Source organism: Pavona decussata, unplaced genomic scaffold (genome assembly GCF_977016875.1).
Source record: "Pavona decussata unplaced genomic scaffold, jaPavDecu1.1 SCAFFOLD_109, whole genome shotgun sequence".
Taxonomy (NCBI): Eukaryota; Metazoa; Cnidaria; class Anthozoa; order Scleractinia; family Agariciidae; genus Pavona; species Pavona decussata.
The window spans coordinates 385642-399759 of NW_028145523.1; the positions used below are offsets into that span (position 1 = coordinate 385642).

Sequence of the window (14118 nt, forward strand, 5' to 3'; positions counted from 1 at the left end):
GTATGGGGAGACAAATGAGGACGAAATAAATATTTAGTTTGAAAATATACCATCACATTTATTTCAAATATTAAGTTATTACTCGTCACACAGTAACAGAGCCTAGTTGGATAAAATTCACTTACTGGAGGACTCACAAGTATGTGTTAACTGCCAACCTTTTGACCTCTTTCTAACCCATGACAAGTGTGAGGTCGCACTTGCAGTTTTGAATCCAACAGAGATCGTACTGCGAGGGTATTACACGGAATTGTAACTTGTGAATTAATTTAAACATTGGCTATTTACACAACTTCTCGACGGATTTGACACAGCAGTGAAAATTTTTTTTGACAGGCATCGATGTAGTTCTTTATGATGGTTAACGAACCAAAATCAGATCAACTTGAATGTACCAAAAATATCGTTTCTGTCACTTCCAGTCTTTTTTCAATTGAGCTTTGCTTTACAGAAAGACCGGCTTTTAGCTCCAAGAACTTATTTTTGTTGAATCGTTGGTTTATTGTTGACAAAACCGCTGTAAAACAGGGTAAATATTATGTAACTTTAATGCAGAAGGCATTCATGTTGCTATTACAAAGACATGTAGACATTGGCTTCCTGTGAAGCGCTTAACTGATTTCGAACGGTTAGGTTCAGTAAAGCGAAGTTTCACAACTTACTTCAGTGCGTTTACACCTGAAAAAATTTTGATTTTTTGTTCACATCTCTCGATGAAAGGGAAACAACTGTTTATTGAAAAGGCTTAGCGAGTAGCGGGTCTTGTTGTTTGTTGAAATGGAAACCTTTCAACAAACATTGTGTCAGTTGTCAAGATTACAATAACGTCACTTTTATTTCCATGCCAAATTTCACGGAAAAAAAAAATTAAACTCAAATTAACAGCTAACACCGATTATTTAAACTGCCCAATGAAACATCGCACCAACGGCTCTTTTCAGAGCCACAAAATAAAGAAAAGCCATAGCCAACAACACCTTTTATGTGAACATGCTTTGTTGTTATTTCGTAAGACTTGCTTTCTCTGACAGAAAACTAATAGCATTCAATTTTAACACTTCTTTTTTCAAATAGCGCATAAAACCACCTCTCACCTTCGCAAAACGTGCATAGCAATAAGATACCTTGCCTTCGAAGGCAAGATTTCTCAGTGTCTCAGCTAAATTTTTCATTACTGGGGACAAGATTGTGGAGATTGTGGAGAGAAAAATAATTATTTGATATGGCAAGGAACATTTTCACAGTTATCTAGCTGCTAGTCATTTCCTTATATATAAAATATATTCATAGTGAAGTATAACACAGAAAATACAACTATTGTATGTTCTATGTGTTAAGTCTGTAATATATAAGAATTTGAAAGTTTTTGAAAATAGAAAGGAATGTGAAATAAAGTTGTTGTTGTTGTTGTCGCTTCGATCATGGGTTACGCAGCATCTAGTCAAATATGGCCTGAGTTTAAGCTGCTTTCAGCTTCTTGTTAATTATAGTCTTAGCATTAATTATTTATAGTCTTAAATAGCTGGTACACGTACTGTAATTGCTAAAAGGCCATAGTTAACACTGAGAGAGAAGATACCATTTGGAAAGATAAAACATATGTAACCTAACCTGTTTCATGTTAATGGGATTGCTTATATGCACCTAATATGGAAGGAAAAATAAATATACAGTGATAATGATTAGTAAATCAGGCAAGAAACTGACTAGCAGTCAAGTCAGCAGCAAATTAATACTGACTGTACTGCTTTTACTAATTGCCAAATTTTTTTTATCATCTTTGATAAAAAGACATCATCGACTGCATGTGCATGTAAGGTAAAACCAAGTTTAAAAAATTTAATCTAATATGCATAGGCATGTTCAACTTGCTTCATACCTTTTCTAGTGTCCTTAGCTGTGCTGCCACCATCACTGTTATGTGCGTATGTCTTCATCTAATGATGCATACTCTACTTCCATAACCCCAGTACTACTGGTGCCTGGAAAGTGAAGTATGCATGTGTGACAGTTAAACAATGTTGGAACACCTACCCACTTCTTCTCTGAAAGTTATGATCCTTGATAAAAAAATAAGTTTGATGAATTAATGCAAATAAAATGACAACTCACCAGCCAAGGCAGCATCTGAAGCTGTGTTGGTGGCATTTTCTTGTGACTCACTTTGAGGCCTTTCCAAGAACTTTTTTAACCCAAACCTAAATGAATATAATTTCAATATAATAATTATATTAGTTAATTGATTCATCAACCCATAACGCACCGTGCCGGCCAAAACCGGCCGTGATTTTGGTCATCCTTGCGCTCTGCCCGCGTTCGGGTCCTACCCCTCCCTAGAAGAGATTTTTTGTCCCCTATTGTTCTCATTGCCTTCAGAAAGGACTGACCAATCAGAATCCACTTACTGCGCATATATTTTTAGGTCTTAGGGGGGCCCAGACAAAAGAGCTTTTTGTCTTTAGAAGCAGTGTCCAATTTCAATTTTTTTTCCCTCGTGGGCCGCACGGCTTAATTTTTTAGGCGCCGATTTTCGCGTTTTCCAAAGGAAAACATCTTTTCGAAATGGTAAATCGAAAGAAGAACTGCTAAGGAATACTCGACAGTTTCGACAGCAAAAATCCGAGAAATAACGGCGAAGAAATTGCGCTTCGAGTACAAATTGTTGCTTTATCCAGGCAACGAGCTAGTGGACAGGTCAAATCATTATTCAGGCAACGGACTTTCTGCGAAAATTTAGAGTACTTCTGGGAATTCAACAGCCAAAAAATTACAGGTTTGATTGTGAATTTGTACTGAAATACTATTCTAATTGACCGCTTCTTTGTACTCTGAACAGTTTTTGCGAAATATTCGAAAAACGTGCCCCGCACGGTCGATAAATTCGCTTCGAGTTGGAGTTGTTGTTCCTTCAAATCGCTTGCGCGTCGCTTGTCTCGCATTTATAATTATACGCGTTTCTGAATAAATTTTTCGTTTAGGAAAGCTTTCTGTGTGTTTTTCTTTCTGTTTTCATTGAGAAAACGTGACAACTGTGTAATCTTGCGTAAACAAACACATGCTCTCGAGACGGATCAGATTTCATCCATGTGACGCGCGGATCAAATTTCATCGAAATTTCGGAAATTTTTACCTTCAAGTCTGTTTTTTGGAAAATTTTGAATTGGCAACTAGTGTATTTTATTCCATAATTAGTAATTTTAACTATCTTAGACTAAAGGGGTGTTGTTTTTTTTTGCCCTGAAAGTTACGTATTTTTACTGCACATGGGGTAGGAAATAACCACTTTGCCAATTTTGAAAAACCTCTGGAAACGGCTGGTGTGTAATAAGTTAATTCATTAATTCTTAGACCAAATGTAGGTCAGCAACCTTTTTTACTTATTTATTTATTTATTTAATTTTTTTTTTTTTGGGGGGGGGGGGGGATTTCTTAAATGGTAACTTGTTTTCAAACCGCCTCTCACCTTGTCTGCTCCAGATTTAAAAGGCAAGGTTGCCTACAAAAGATAAAGAAAACATGAACATGTATGGAACCAATATTTACAAAATCTGAATCACAGTTTATGAAGTTTCATGAGCAAGGTTCTTTTAAGTGCCTCATTAGCAAGCAAGGAAAATTCACTGATGTTACATGTTCAAATAACATTACCTAAAAGCAAAGTGGAAAGCAATCCAGTCCTGGGATTTAGAGAAGCCAGATCCCTCTGAAAATCAGGTTTTTATAGCATGGCATATATTGCTTCTCACTCCATCACAGGTCAGGTCACCCAACAGCATTGTCAGGTTGCCAAAACTATATTATTATTTAAAAATTAATTTTCTTGGTACTGTCTATTTATACTCCCAGATGGAAAGAGGCACTGTTGTATTGATACATTACATTACATACATATTATAGTAATTTGATGTCAATATTATTGTACAATTTTTCTTGTTATTAATTTTGTGGAAGAAATATACTTACAGATTGAGGTTGTTCCATAATTTATCATTCTGGGAATCAGAAAGGCTGCGTTCTCCTTAGTACTTTTTTTCTGAAAGCGAAAGAATGAAAATTAAAAGTTCCAGAATGACTTTACCTAAATTAACAAGTAAATAAAGAGCTCTGGCAGGCAGTTTCAGAAATAAACAGGTAAGTTTTCAAAAAAAAAAGCTTTAGCCAGTGTAACATTCTACATGTAGCACCCAAACCATCTAAACAATGAGAACTACATGTACAATGTACAGCAAGCAGCAAGTTTTGTCACATAAATGTACATGTTACTTTTACAGTGCGACATGCGTTACTGTGGCCCCCAAACAAACTTTTTTTACAAGTTAGCCATAATCATGTATCCTGATTGGCTAACTTGTAAAAAAAGTTTGTTGGGTGGCCACGGTAAGGCGCGTCACACTGTAAATCAAATTTTTGATACAGATCAGATTATACACCACATTATAAAAGAATGTCCGATTTTTCTTTTTAATTGATAGGAAACTTTATTCATTTAAAAATGCTTGTTTCTTAATTGTAGTGAGAAAATAATACAATATTTTAACTCATTGATGAACATTTCTTTTTAGCTTTTATTTGGAGGTCAAAAAGAAGACACTGTGCCTTTCCTTTGCTTGTTTTTGTTTTTTTGTTGCCTTTTGTGATGCTGGTGTTGGTTTCTTCTTTTGTTTGTTTGAGAAGAATCTACAACCTGGGTAATTATGACTAAACAAAATCAAAACCATAAATGCTTAAATCATACATGTCAATGCCCCCCCTAAAGACACTTCCATTTGTCAATACAAGGAAACAAACAAACAGCTAAATATTGAAAAATTCTAAATGACAACTTACCTGTACTTAGAAACCTGTGATTGGTCAAAATTTACATGTTTCCATTTCATTTAAGGGCACCTTACCCCCCACTCTCCCCTTCCCTTTCTTCTGAATTTTTTTCCATGAAAATTGTAATAGATGAATTTTGTTCGAGGCATGCACAGGAGACCTTCAAGGCAAGTACTGGTTCAAGGGCAGTTTCATTTTGGGCAAAAATTGTTTTCCATTTACTTTCTTTTGAACCAGTGCTACATGTAAACTGTATTACCTGGAGCAGACTTTCCATTTGAAGATTCTTCATTCGTCACAAATTTGTGACTCTTTTTGGGCATAGAAACCCTCTTTGCTGGAAGTTGTTCCCTCCATGGTTTAGCAAACTCATTTTCTCTCATAGAATTCAAATAGGATTTACTGTCTTTAAACAAAAAAAAAATCAAATCTCATGAGCAGTTTTACTTGTAACTGGGCTACAAGCACAAAAGTCATTGTACTTATACAAGTACTTATATTTAAATGAATTTGTAAATTGAATATTCACAGTATATTTGCACCCACCACTCAGTTTGAGAATCTCAGCAACACTGGTCTCTGCATCCCGTCTCCACAAAGCGTCAACAGCATTCCCTTCTGAGATGTCCTCAGGATTTTAACGGATTCAGCTTGCTTTTATCACTTGCCAACAATTGGGCTCTGGGTCTCCATTTCACTCAACAAGAGCAAATAATGGAGGTGCTGCTGTAATATCAAAAAAGAAAAAATGTAGTTAAGTCCAATAAATTAGTACAATAACAAGTCCAAACTTCAGGAATGAAGATCAAAAGTGATCCTGTATGAGTGAGTATACCAAATTTACAGCAATGTTTCACATACAGCTAAATTGTGCTGTGTCATGATTACAACCTGATCATCTAACTGCTTAGTTAAAAGTTGAAATAAAATTGATATCTCATATTAACCCAATAACGGCCAACCGGCCAAAACCGGCCGCGAATCCTCGCGGGCTCGCCCAAGGGTTTCTACCTCCCCTAGAAGGGATAATTTTGTCCTCTATTGTTCTAATTGTCTTTGGAAAAGACTGACCAATGTATTTTTAGCTCTTATGGGAGTCTAGACACAAAAAGGTTGTTGTTGTCCGAAAAATATCAGATTTCAGCCATCATGGCGGGCCACGCGCTTCAGGCTTAAATATTCAAGACGCCAATTTTGCGTTTTCAGAAGGAAAACACAACTTTTTGAAACGGTAAATTAAAAGAGGAACTTTTAAGGAATACTCGACAGTTTCAACAGCGGAAATCCAAGCATTAATGGCGGAGAAATTATGCTTCGGGGAAAATTTGTAGTTTTACCGAGGTGACGAGCTGGCGGACATCTCAAATCATTGTTTTCGCCGTGGACTTTCTTGGTGATGTTCGAGTGTTTCTCGCAATACAACTCACAAAGAATTACAGGTTTGATTGTGAATTTGTACTGAAATATAATTCTAATTAATCTATTCTTCGTATTCCGAACAGTTTTTTGCAAAAGTTTTGAAAAACGTGCTCCGCACGGGTCGATAAATTCGCTTCAGAATTGACTCACAATTGCTTCAAATCGCTTACCAGTCGGTCGCCTCGCGGCAAAAATTATACGCGTTTTCTTCTAAGACCAATACAAAGACTTATTTGAATAAATTTTTCATTTAGGAAAGCTTTATTGCCTGTTTTTCTTTCTATTTTCATTGATGAAACGTGACGACTGTCTAATCTTGCATAAACAAACACGTCTTCTCGAGAGCGGATCAAATTACTGCCATGTGGCGCAACGATCAAATTTCATCGAAATTTTCGAAATTTTTACCTTCAGGTTTGTTTTTCGAGTAATCTTTAATTTGCAGCTAAGGTATTTTATTTGACAATTAGAAATTCTAGCTATTCTAGACCAAAGGAGGGCTGTTTCTTTGACCCAGTAAGTTGTCTATTTTTACTGCACATTAGGTTAATAATTAACAATATGCTAATTTGTGAAGTAATTTTATTCGTGGAAAACACGTGGCCGTTATTGGGTTAATTGATCACATAACATGACAGAAATGTTGAGCCTAAAGACACTTAATCTGCTGTCATTTTGCAATTTGGTTGGAAAGAAACTCTCACAAAATTAGCAACATGATGCAACCTTTTTGAACTTTGATGCTGTAAGTGCATTTGATTATTTTGTGCAATACTGTCTAGATCATTTCATAATGCAGTTAAATGTAATTTAACTAAGTTAACAACAAAGAAAAGCTGGCATTCATTGGGCGGTCAGCGGCTCTTGGTAGGTAGCGCATGCCCAGAGCACTGCTTTGTGGTGGCATTTAAGCGTGGCAGTACAGTGCAGGCCAGAATTAAGCGAACCAAAACATACGCGTAAAACGCGTCTGCTGCGGACGCGTATACGCGTCTAAAAATCTGCAGATGCGCATCTAGTCAGACGCATTAGTATGTATGAGCTAGCTCATTGTTTTCGTATTGTTGATCTTTCATTGTTCTTTTGAATTGCCTGGGAAAAGCCTTTCAGAAGGGTTTGACAAAGTATGACTACACTTGTCGACTCTCTTGTAGAACCGGCTCAGCGTAAGAACAACTTCATGTTGTTGAGCGCATGGAAGAACTTAAAAAAAAAAACTTGCCGCGAGGCTTACTGTATTTTGCGAAACGAAACGAAATGATGAATAAAATCTGTAGAATTGAAGATATCAAGACTACAACAGTCAGACTTCTGTGTGTGACAAGCTAAAAGAATAATAAAACGCCGGGAATGCAGTGTTTCGAAATTTAAAGATCTGTACTTTGCGAAACGAGCTCTGCGTACGTAGACCGTGAACTTTAAAGCTTTCATGCCAGCTCATTACAGCATAACTGTTTGGTAACAACTGCATTAAGCTGAGTGGAAGAAGGGTGCCCGGGAAGTCCCAGGGGCCTCCACTGTGACCAGCCGGCCGCTAGACAGTAATATGCTCCCATGGCTGGCAATCCCTGCAACCCAGCTATAAGCCCCCACACCCAGTCATCTGGACGCCCGTCACACCGCGTAAGCAGTAGAAAAGGGAAAACAAGAGGAGAGGGAGGGAGGGGCAGAAAACCGAGACAATCCAACAAGAAACTCCACAAAACTGCTACGTACAGTGCAGGCCAGAATTAAGCGAACTACGCAGACGCGTTTTATACGCAGCAAAAACGCGCATGCGCGTATTTTTAGATGCGTCTAAATGTGCGCGTTTTTTCCATTGTTATTCATCGCCGTAAGTTCTCTTTGTGTGGTATTGTCAAACAAAATAAAAGACTTCAACGGGTTAACGACAAACACAAAATTAGCATTTTATGAAATCAGCGAGCGACAACTATCATATTTCGAATCTTATCCGCTTCGTATATACTGGCGGCTTTAAAAACAACTCCCAGCCGATATTGAATATTCACCGTATGTCATAGAAAATATAAATCTAAGCTAATTAGTCGAATACTACTTGTTCGAAATCAAAGCGCTCTGTGCGCGAACTCGTGAATGATAGGTGAGTGTTTCGAGTTATGCCTTCAGTTATTTTAAAAATTACACGCACATTGTGACTCGAAAGAGAGCGTCTCGAGGTTTCTTCGGAGGGGTGAAAATGGCACAAGTTGGCTATAATTGGAAAAGCACTGTGGCTCCCGTGTTGATTGAATAAATTATTAAAAAAGCATCCAGTTTTCCTTACAAGAACCTCCGTGCATCGCGTTCTTGTCGAATGAAACTTGATACATGTGCAGGAATTTGGTTGCCTAGCACGTGACTGAAATCTTCCGATGTTATCGGCGTGGCAATTTCTTTCTACGTCGAAACGACGGCTTCTGTCAGTGTTTTACAACATTAGAAGAAGCTTTCAATCTTGCAAAAGTTACTATTATGGCTTTATCCAAGTGAACGTAAATATAGGAATGCATCAAGCGTTGCGATACTCAGTAGACTCTCAGTGTTTTGTTCCAGGGAATCGATCTTATCGCTGAGACTAGACCCGAATGAAATTTTGCAAAATTGAAGTTTCCTATTTTACCTTAAGCCTTTAACCAACGGAATTGCCTTGGATCTTTAAAGTCAACTGAACGATTACATTTTGCGGCTGGAGATAGTAAATGCTTGAGGTAGAATGAGGGAAAGTTCACGGTAAGTAAGCAAATCTGAACCGAAGCGCGCGAGAGGAGCGAAGTCTGTTGAAAATCGTTTGGTGGATTGACTGATTTTATTCCGGGTCGTAATTTATTTGTTTACTCTATATGATTTACCCGCAAATACTGTATTATTCTCGAACTACCCGAATCATCATTGCGGCAAGGAATAAATAAGAATAGCGTTTAGAAAGATAAACAAACAAGTTAAATCCTTTCACGGTCTACGTACGCAGAGCTCGTGTCGCAAAGTACAGATCTTTAAATTCTGCACTTTCGGCGTTTTATTCCTCTTTTACTTGTCACACACAGAAGTCTGACTGTTGCAGTCTTGATATCTTCAATTCTCATTTTTATTCTACAGATTTTATTCATCATTTCCTTTCGTTTTGCAAAATACAGTAAACCTCGGCGGCAATTTTTAATTGTAATTCTTCCATGCGCTCAACAACATAGAGTTTTTCTTGCGCTGAGCCGGTTCTACAAGAAAGTCGACAAGTGTAGTCATACTTTGTCAAACCCTTCTGAAACGCTTTTCCCAGGCGATTCAAAAGAACAAAGAAAGATCAACAATACGAAAACAATGAGCTGGCTCATACATACTAATGCGTCTGACTAGACGCGCATCTGCAGATTTTTAGACGCGTATACGCGTCCGCAGCAGACGCGTTTTACGCGTATGTTTTGGTTCGCTTAATTCTGGCCTGCACTGTAATAAGGCCTGGCATATAATCATGAATTAGGTGATCCAATCAATTAACTTTAATGGTCACCTACAGTAAAGTGGCGTTACAGCTGTAGGGATTAACATGAATTCTTATTTTTGACTATAATACCAAAAAATATTCTTAAAAAAAATTAATGTTCTCTTACATGTAATCAATTAAAGAAACAAGGCGGTAAGGTGGTACAAAATACATTTCAAATTTAAGTGCACATTTTCCCATATTTACTGATTTCTAGCATGTTCTTAAAATTTTGTTCTTTGTGAGCCTTGATGTTCTTACTAAAAAGGTTATTGTATTGTGTTAGATTGACTGGCTACAATGCACAAACGTAAGTTGTTAGTAAACGCAAGGCCATAAAGCAAGGGACTTTTCCAATTTGTGTCAAATAGTCTTCTGACATTGGTCCACGAGAAATAGAAGGGAGAAAAAGAGTTAAATAGCATTGGACTGCTGAAATGTTATGGTATTACATATCATTTGACTGATAGTTGCAGTTTTTACACAAAATGAATTTGAACCTACTGTTAACTTTAGGAACATTGTAATTTAGCCTCAATACAAAACAAGGCTGTTGCCTAAGAAAAATTTCAAGGAGCCAAAAAGGCCAAAAACCCCCAACATGTGAAGTGTTAGGTGTTGCTGCAAAAAATTTAGGAGTCCAGTGCATTTTCTTGCATTGAGAGCCCCAGGCTACCGGGCTCTTGTTAGGCAGCACCCTTGCAAAATAGAGCCTCATCTGGGTAAGCTCCTTTCCCAAAATAAAATCCTGTAGCTTTATGCCTTAAACAGAAATCATGAATAAATTATTTACATTGTAATGTGCTGTTACATTTGTAGGTCCCTTGAAGAGGGTTAAAAAGCTATATCAAAATGATCCCAGAATTCCAGTTCCAAGACAGACACTGTTTTGGAAAGCATCCCTTGCCAAAAGGTGCACTGATCACAAGGAAGAAAGAAACCCACTCAGCCCTACCACAGGCAAAGCTAATGAAGATATGTTGGCTGGAATGGAGACAAGTGATCAAGGATTGAAATCTGATAATTCTGAAGAAGAAGCCTCCATTTCACACTTGCACGAACATGAGCTAAAGGAGGAACTGGAAAATATTTCCAATGGTGGGTCAAGTTTCAAGTTTATTAATTTACAATACAATAGTGCTAGGATATAATAAACAGCATAATGAACAGCTGCCAAATCATGATTCAGAAGGAAGTGAATTGGAATGGAGTTACTCTCAGTCAGATACAGACTTGAGTACTGATTCATCTGATACTTCCTCTAGTGACAGTGAAAGGAGCGAAAGTGTTTCTGACGATGGAAATGAGGAAGGAGAGTTAGAGAGCAATAACTATTATAACCAGAACTGTAAATTTACCGCATTCTAGTTAGTTTTTAATTTAGCAGTGATCACAAAGCTTCTAATGATTTACTAGGCGTTATTAAAATGATTTGCCCAGGTTCTTCAGAATTAGGAGGTATGAAGTGTGATTACAGCTGTATTTATTTCAAGTTATTGATAATGTCAATTGCAATACAGTGTATGTGCCATTACTGTTCTGTTTGTCACAATGTTTTGAGACACCAGGATATTCAGGTCTTAGCTACAGGGGGAGGAATCGTTTTCACAAGCTTCACGGCAAGCTTTTCGGGCTGGGACGCTTGTGGGGTTTTAAACGGGCAAGGTCACGGCCTTTGATCATTTCCTGTGTACTTTCAGCCACCAAAATTTTATTGTTTTCTTTCAAATGAAGTATGTGCAATCGCCGCATGAGGCTCACTAGTTATTGTTAAAGCGGTGCACAACTAAAACTTCAGTAAATTATCTAGGTTGTATCAATGGTAGTAAGTAATTTAAAGTTTATTTCGTGAGCAAAGACGTTAAAATAAAATTTGTTTCACCATATTGTCATAATCCAGCATGATATTTTTAGGGAAAGCAAGGTGCCAGTCAACATGCTGAGCATGATCCCATGGAAAATTCGTAACACTCAATGAAAGACTAAGATACACTCTAAGATGAAACAAATGTAGCTAAATATAACCAAATTGAAATGTTTAAAGATCTCTAATCCTCCAAAAATATTCTGAGACAATTCCACAAAGAAAGCTTGCATTTACAGTGCAACTACTATTACCGGGGTCACTTAAAACTGGCCAATCAGATCACATTATGATACGAACAGTGAATAATTCCAAAATTTTTGGTTTTAACTGTTGTTTTCCATCTCCTCGTGATTGGTTCTGTCGGCTTTGGTTAAAATTCATTGTTCTTGTACTGCAATCTGATTGGCCAGTTTTGTTTAAGTGACCCCGGTGCCAGTAGTCGCACTGTAAACCTGGTCAGAGTCTCTTCCCGTGCGAATAAATGTGTGAGATTACAACCAAACATATGCCGGCTTATAAAATATGATTTCAAAGCGCGCTGCCCCAAGTTTTTGGCTATAAAATGACTCTACTCCTTACAGTCAACAAAGAAAAGTGTAAAAACATAGTAAGCTAAATCCGTCAATGTTCACATTGCCAGATTTGTATAATTATAGTCTGAATCCTGTTTTCAATCCTGGCAATTCCAACATCCACCAAACACTGACCAAATTGCCCATTAAAACTGAAGCTTTCACGAAGTAAATTAAGTAAGTTAATCTTTAAAAATCAAGAGGCATTCTATGAATCCTTATTGAAGTAAAACAACCATTATTGCAAATAAGTATACAAGGATGGAGAAGGTGAAGAACAATATGAATCTCAGGCTGATCTCTGAGACAGCTATGAAAAATTTAGGCTAAACTCTTTCAAAAGCATTAGCGCCGCAGGAAGGTACGCACGCCAGACCTTTTCCCGCTCTGCGGATTGCCCGGATCATCGCAATACATTTTGACGCGGTTTAGTTTTGTGGTTTTGCAGTCACCTTGTTTCTCGTGCAAAGAGAAAAGGGCATCGGCAAAATTTGAAACCGAAAAATAACATTTTGTAACCAAAAACTAGTGTAGAACTGCAATCTGCCTGAACTACGTTCCCACGTAAACAAAATAAAAAAATAAAAAACCGATGCGGTCACATTAAACGTCGACGAGGCTTTCGATCATCCGCATTTATTCCATGTTTATTCTAATTCCTTTAAACTGGTCAAAATGAAAACGCAGCATTTATGCAAACCAGCTAAATGGAGGAAACCTCCGACGACGTTTGCAGCCAGCAAGTTTGAGAGGAGGCTAGAGTTCGTTTCGTTTCCAAACATCGAAAGAAATCGCCTCAAATCATATTTCAGGAGAGCGAACGCACGCGCCAGCGTGGCAACATTACAAGCTGAAATTCTACTCACCATGAATGAAAAACTGTCTTAATGAATCCCCAAAAGTAATACTGGTGGTTATACATCCAGGAAGTTGTACAAAAGCTCCGTTTTGGGCAGTTTTGAGGACAGTGTAGGATCATATGCACGACTGAAATCCTCTTGGTAGTTTTCAGTCAGAAACCTCAATATGGGAACGAGGCAAGAATCTGGGACATAACGTTCGTTCCTAGTCTCCTCTCGTCTCCTCTTCCATCTTCGAGCAAATCAATTTCGTTCAATTGTTTGGCTTATCTAGGAAGATCGAAGGAGAGTCTGCTTGCAGGGTATTTTTTTGCACATTTCGCTATCAATTTACCTTTGCTCGGAAAGAACTGACTACATGTATTGCAGAATAGAACTTTGTGTGCAACTTCGATTAAGTTTCTTGGGTAAAAGCTATTAATAAAAACTGAATCGTTGTATAATGCAATTCGAGGGATTTGATTGGCTTAGCGGCCATGGTATATGTACAATTATACCATGGCCGAGAAATAGCGACCATTAAATTGTCTGCTGGTTATGCTTGCAGAGCGAAATCAGTAAGATCTAGCAATATTTCTTGATTGTTTTTAATAAAACAATTATTCCACTAGCGCTTGTTGGATATGAGGTGATTATAGCCAACTCGGCGCTACGCGCCTCGTTGGCTATCTATCATCTCATATCCAACGCGTGCTCGTGGAATAATTGTTAATTAGCCTACCGTACGCGACCCGGTTAGTCGGAGACGGGTCGAGCTGACCCAAAGTAAGGTAGTGCAAGAGGTGCAAGGGTAAGCAGGGGTTAGGGGGGTACAAAATGACGTGTTAACATGACAGGGGGAGAAACCCTATATGGCCAATACGTGGGCGTGCCACTGGATATGGCATGGTTTTACCCCCTCTGCCCTGAACAGGGTATATAATTTAAATCGAGTCTGTCCTAATCCGGTCTGGACCCGTCCTAGACATGGCTGCAACACTGACGTCGCATGAGTATTTAGAAATCCAAGATCGGAGACGTTTATCTGTATCTATTTAGCAGGTCAGATTTTAGCGACATTGTTTTCAGTATCTAAAAATTAAAGGGGAATTAAAATAGAGG

General features: G+C 37.9%; 1 long non-coding RNA gene across 1 annotated transcript; it reads right to left on the reverse strand.

Annotated features, from left to right (window-relative positions):
• Window positions 1–1876: 1876 nt before the first annotated feature.
• Window positions 1877–13161, reverse strand: LOC146470900 (uncharacterized). Its single transcript, XR_014866921.1, has 7 exons — window positions 13024–13161; window positions 5365–5544; window positions 5078–5224; window positions 3964–4033; window positions 3464–3496; window positions 2113–2198; window positions 1877–1982 (listed from the first exon to the last, which is right to left on the reverse strand). It is a non-coding gene; the product is annotated as an uncharacterized LOC146470900 (long non-coding RNA).
• Window positions 13162–14118: the final 957 nt, after the last annotated feature.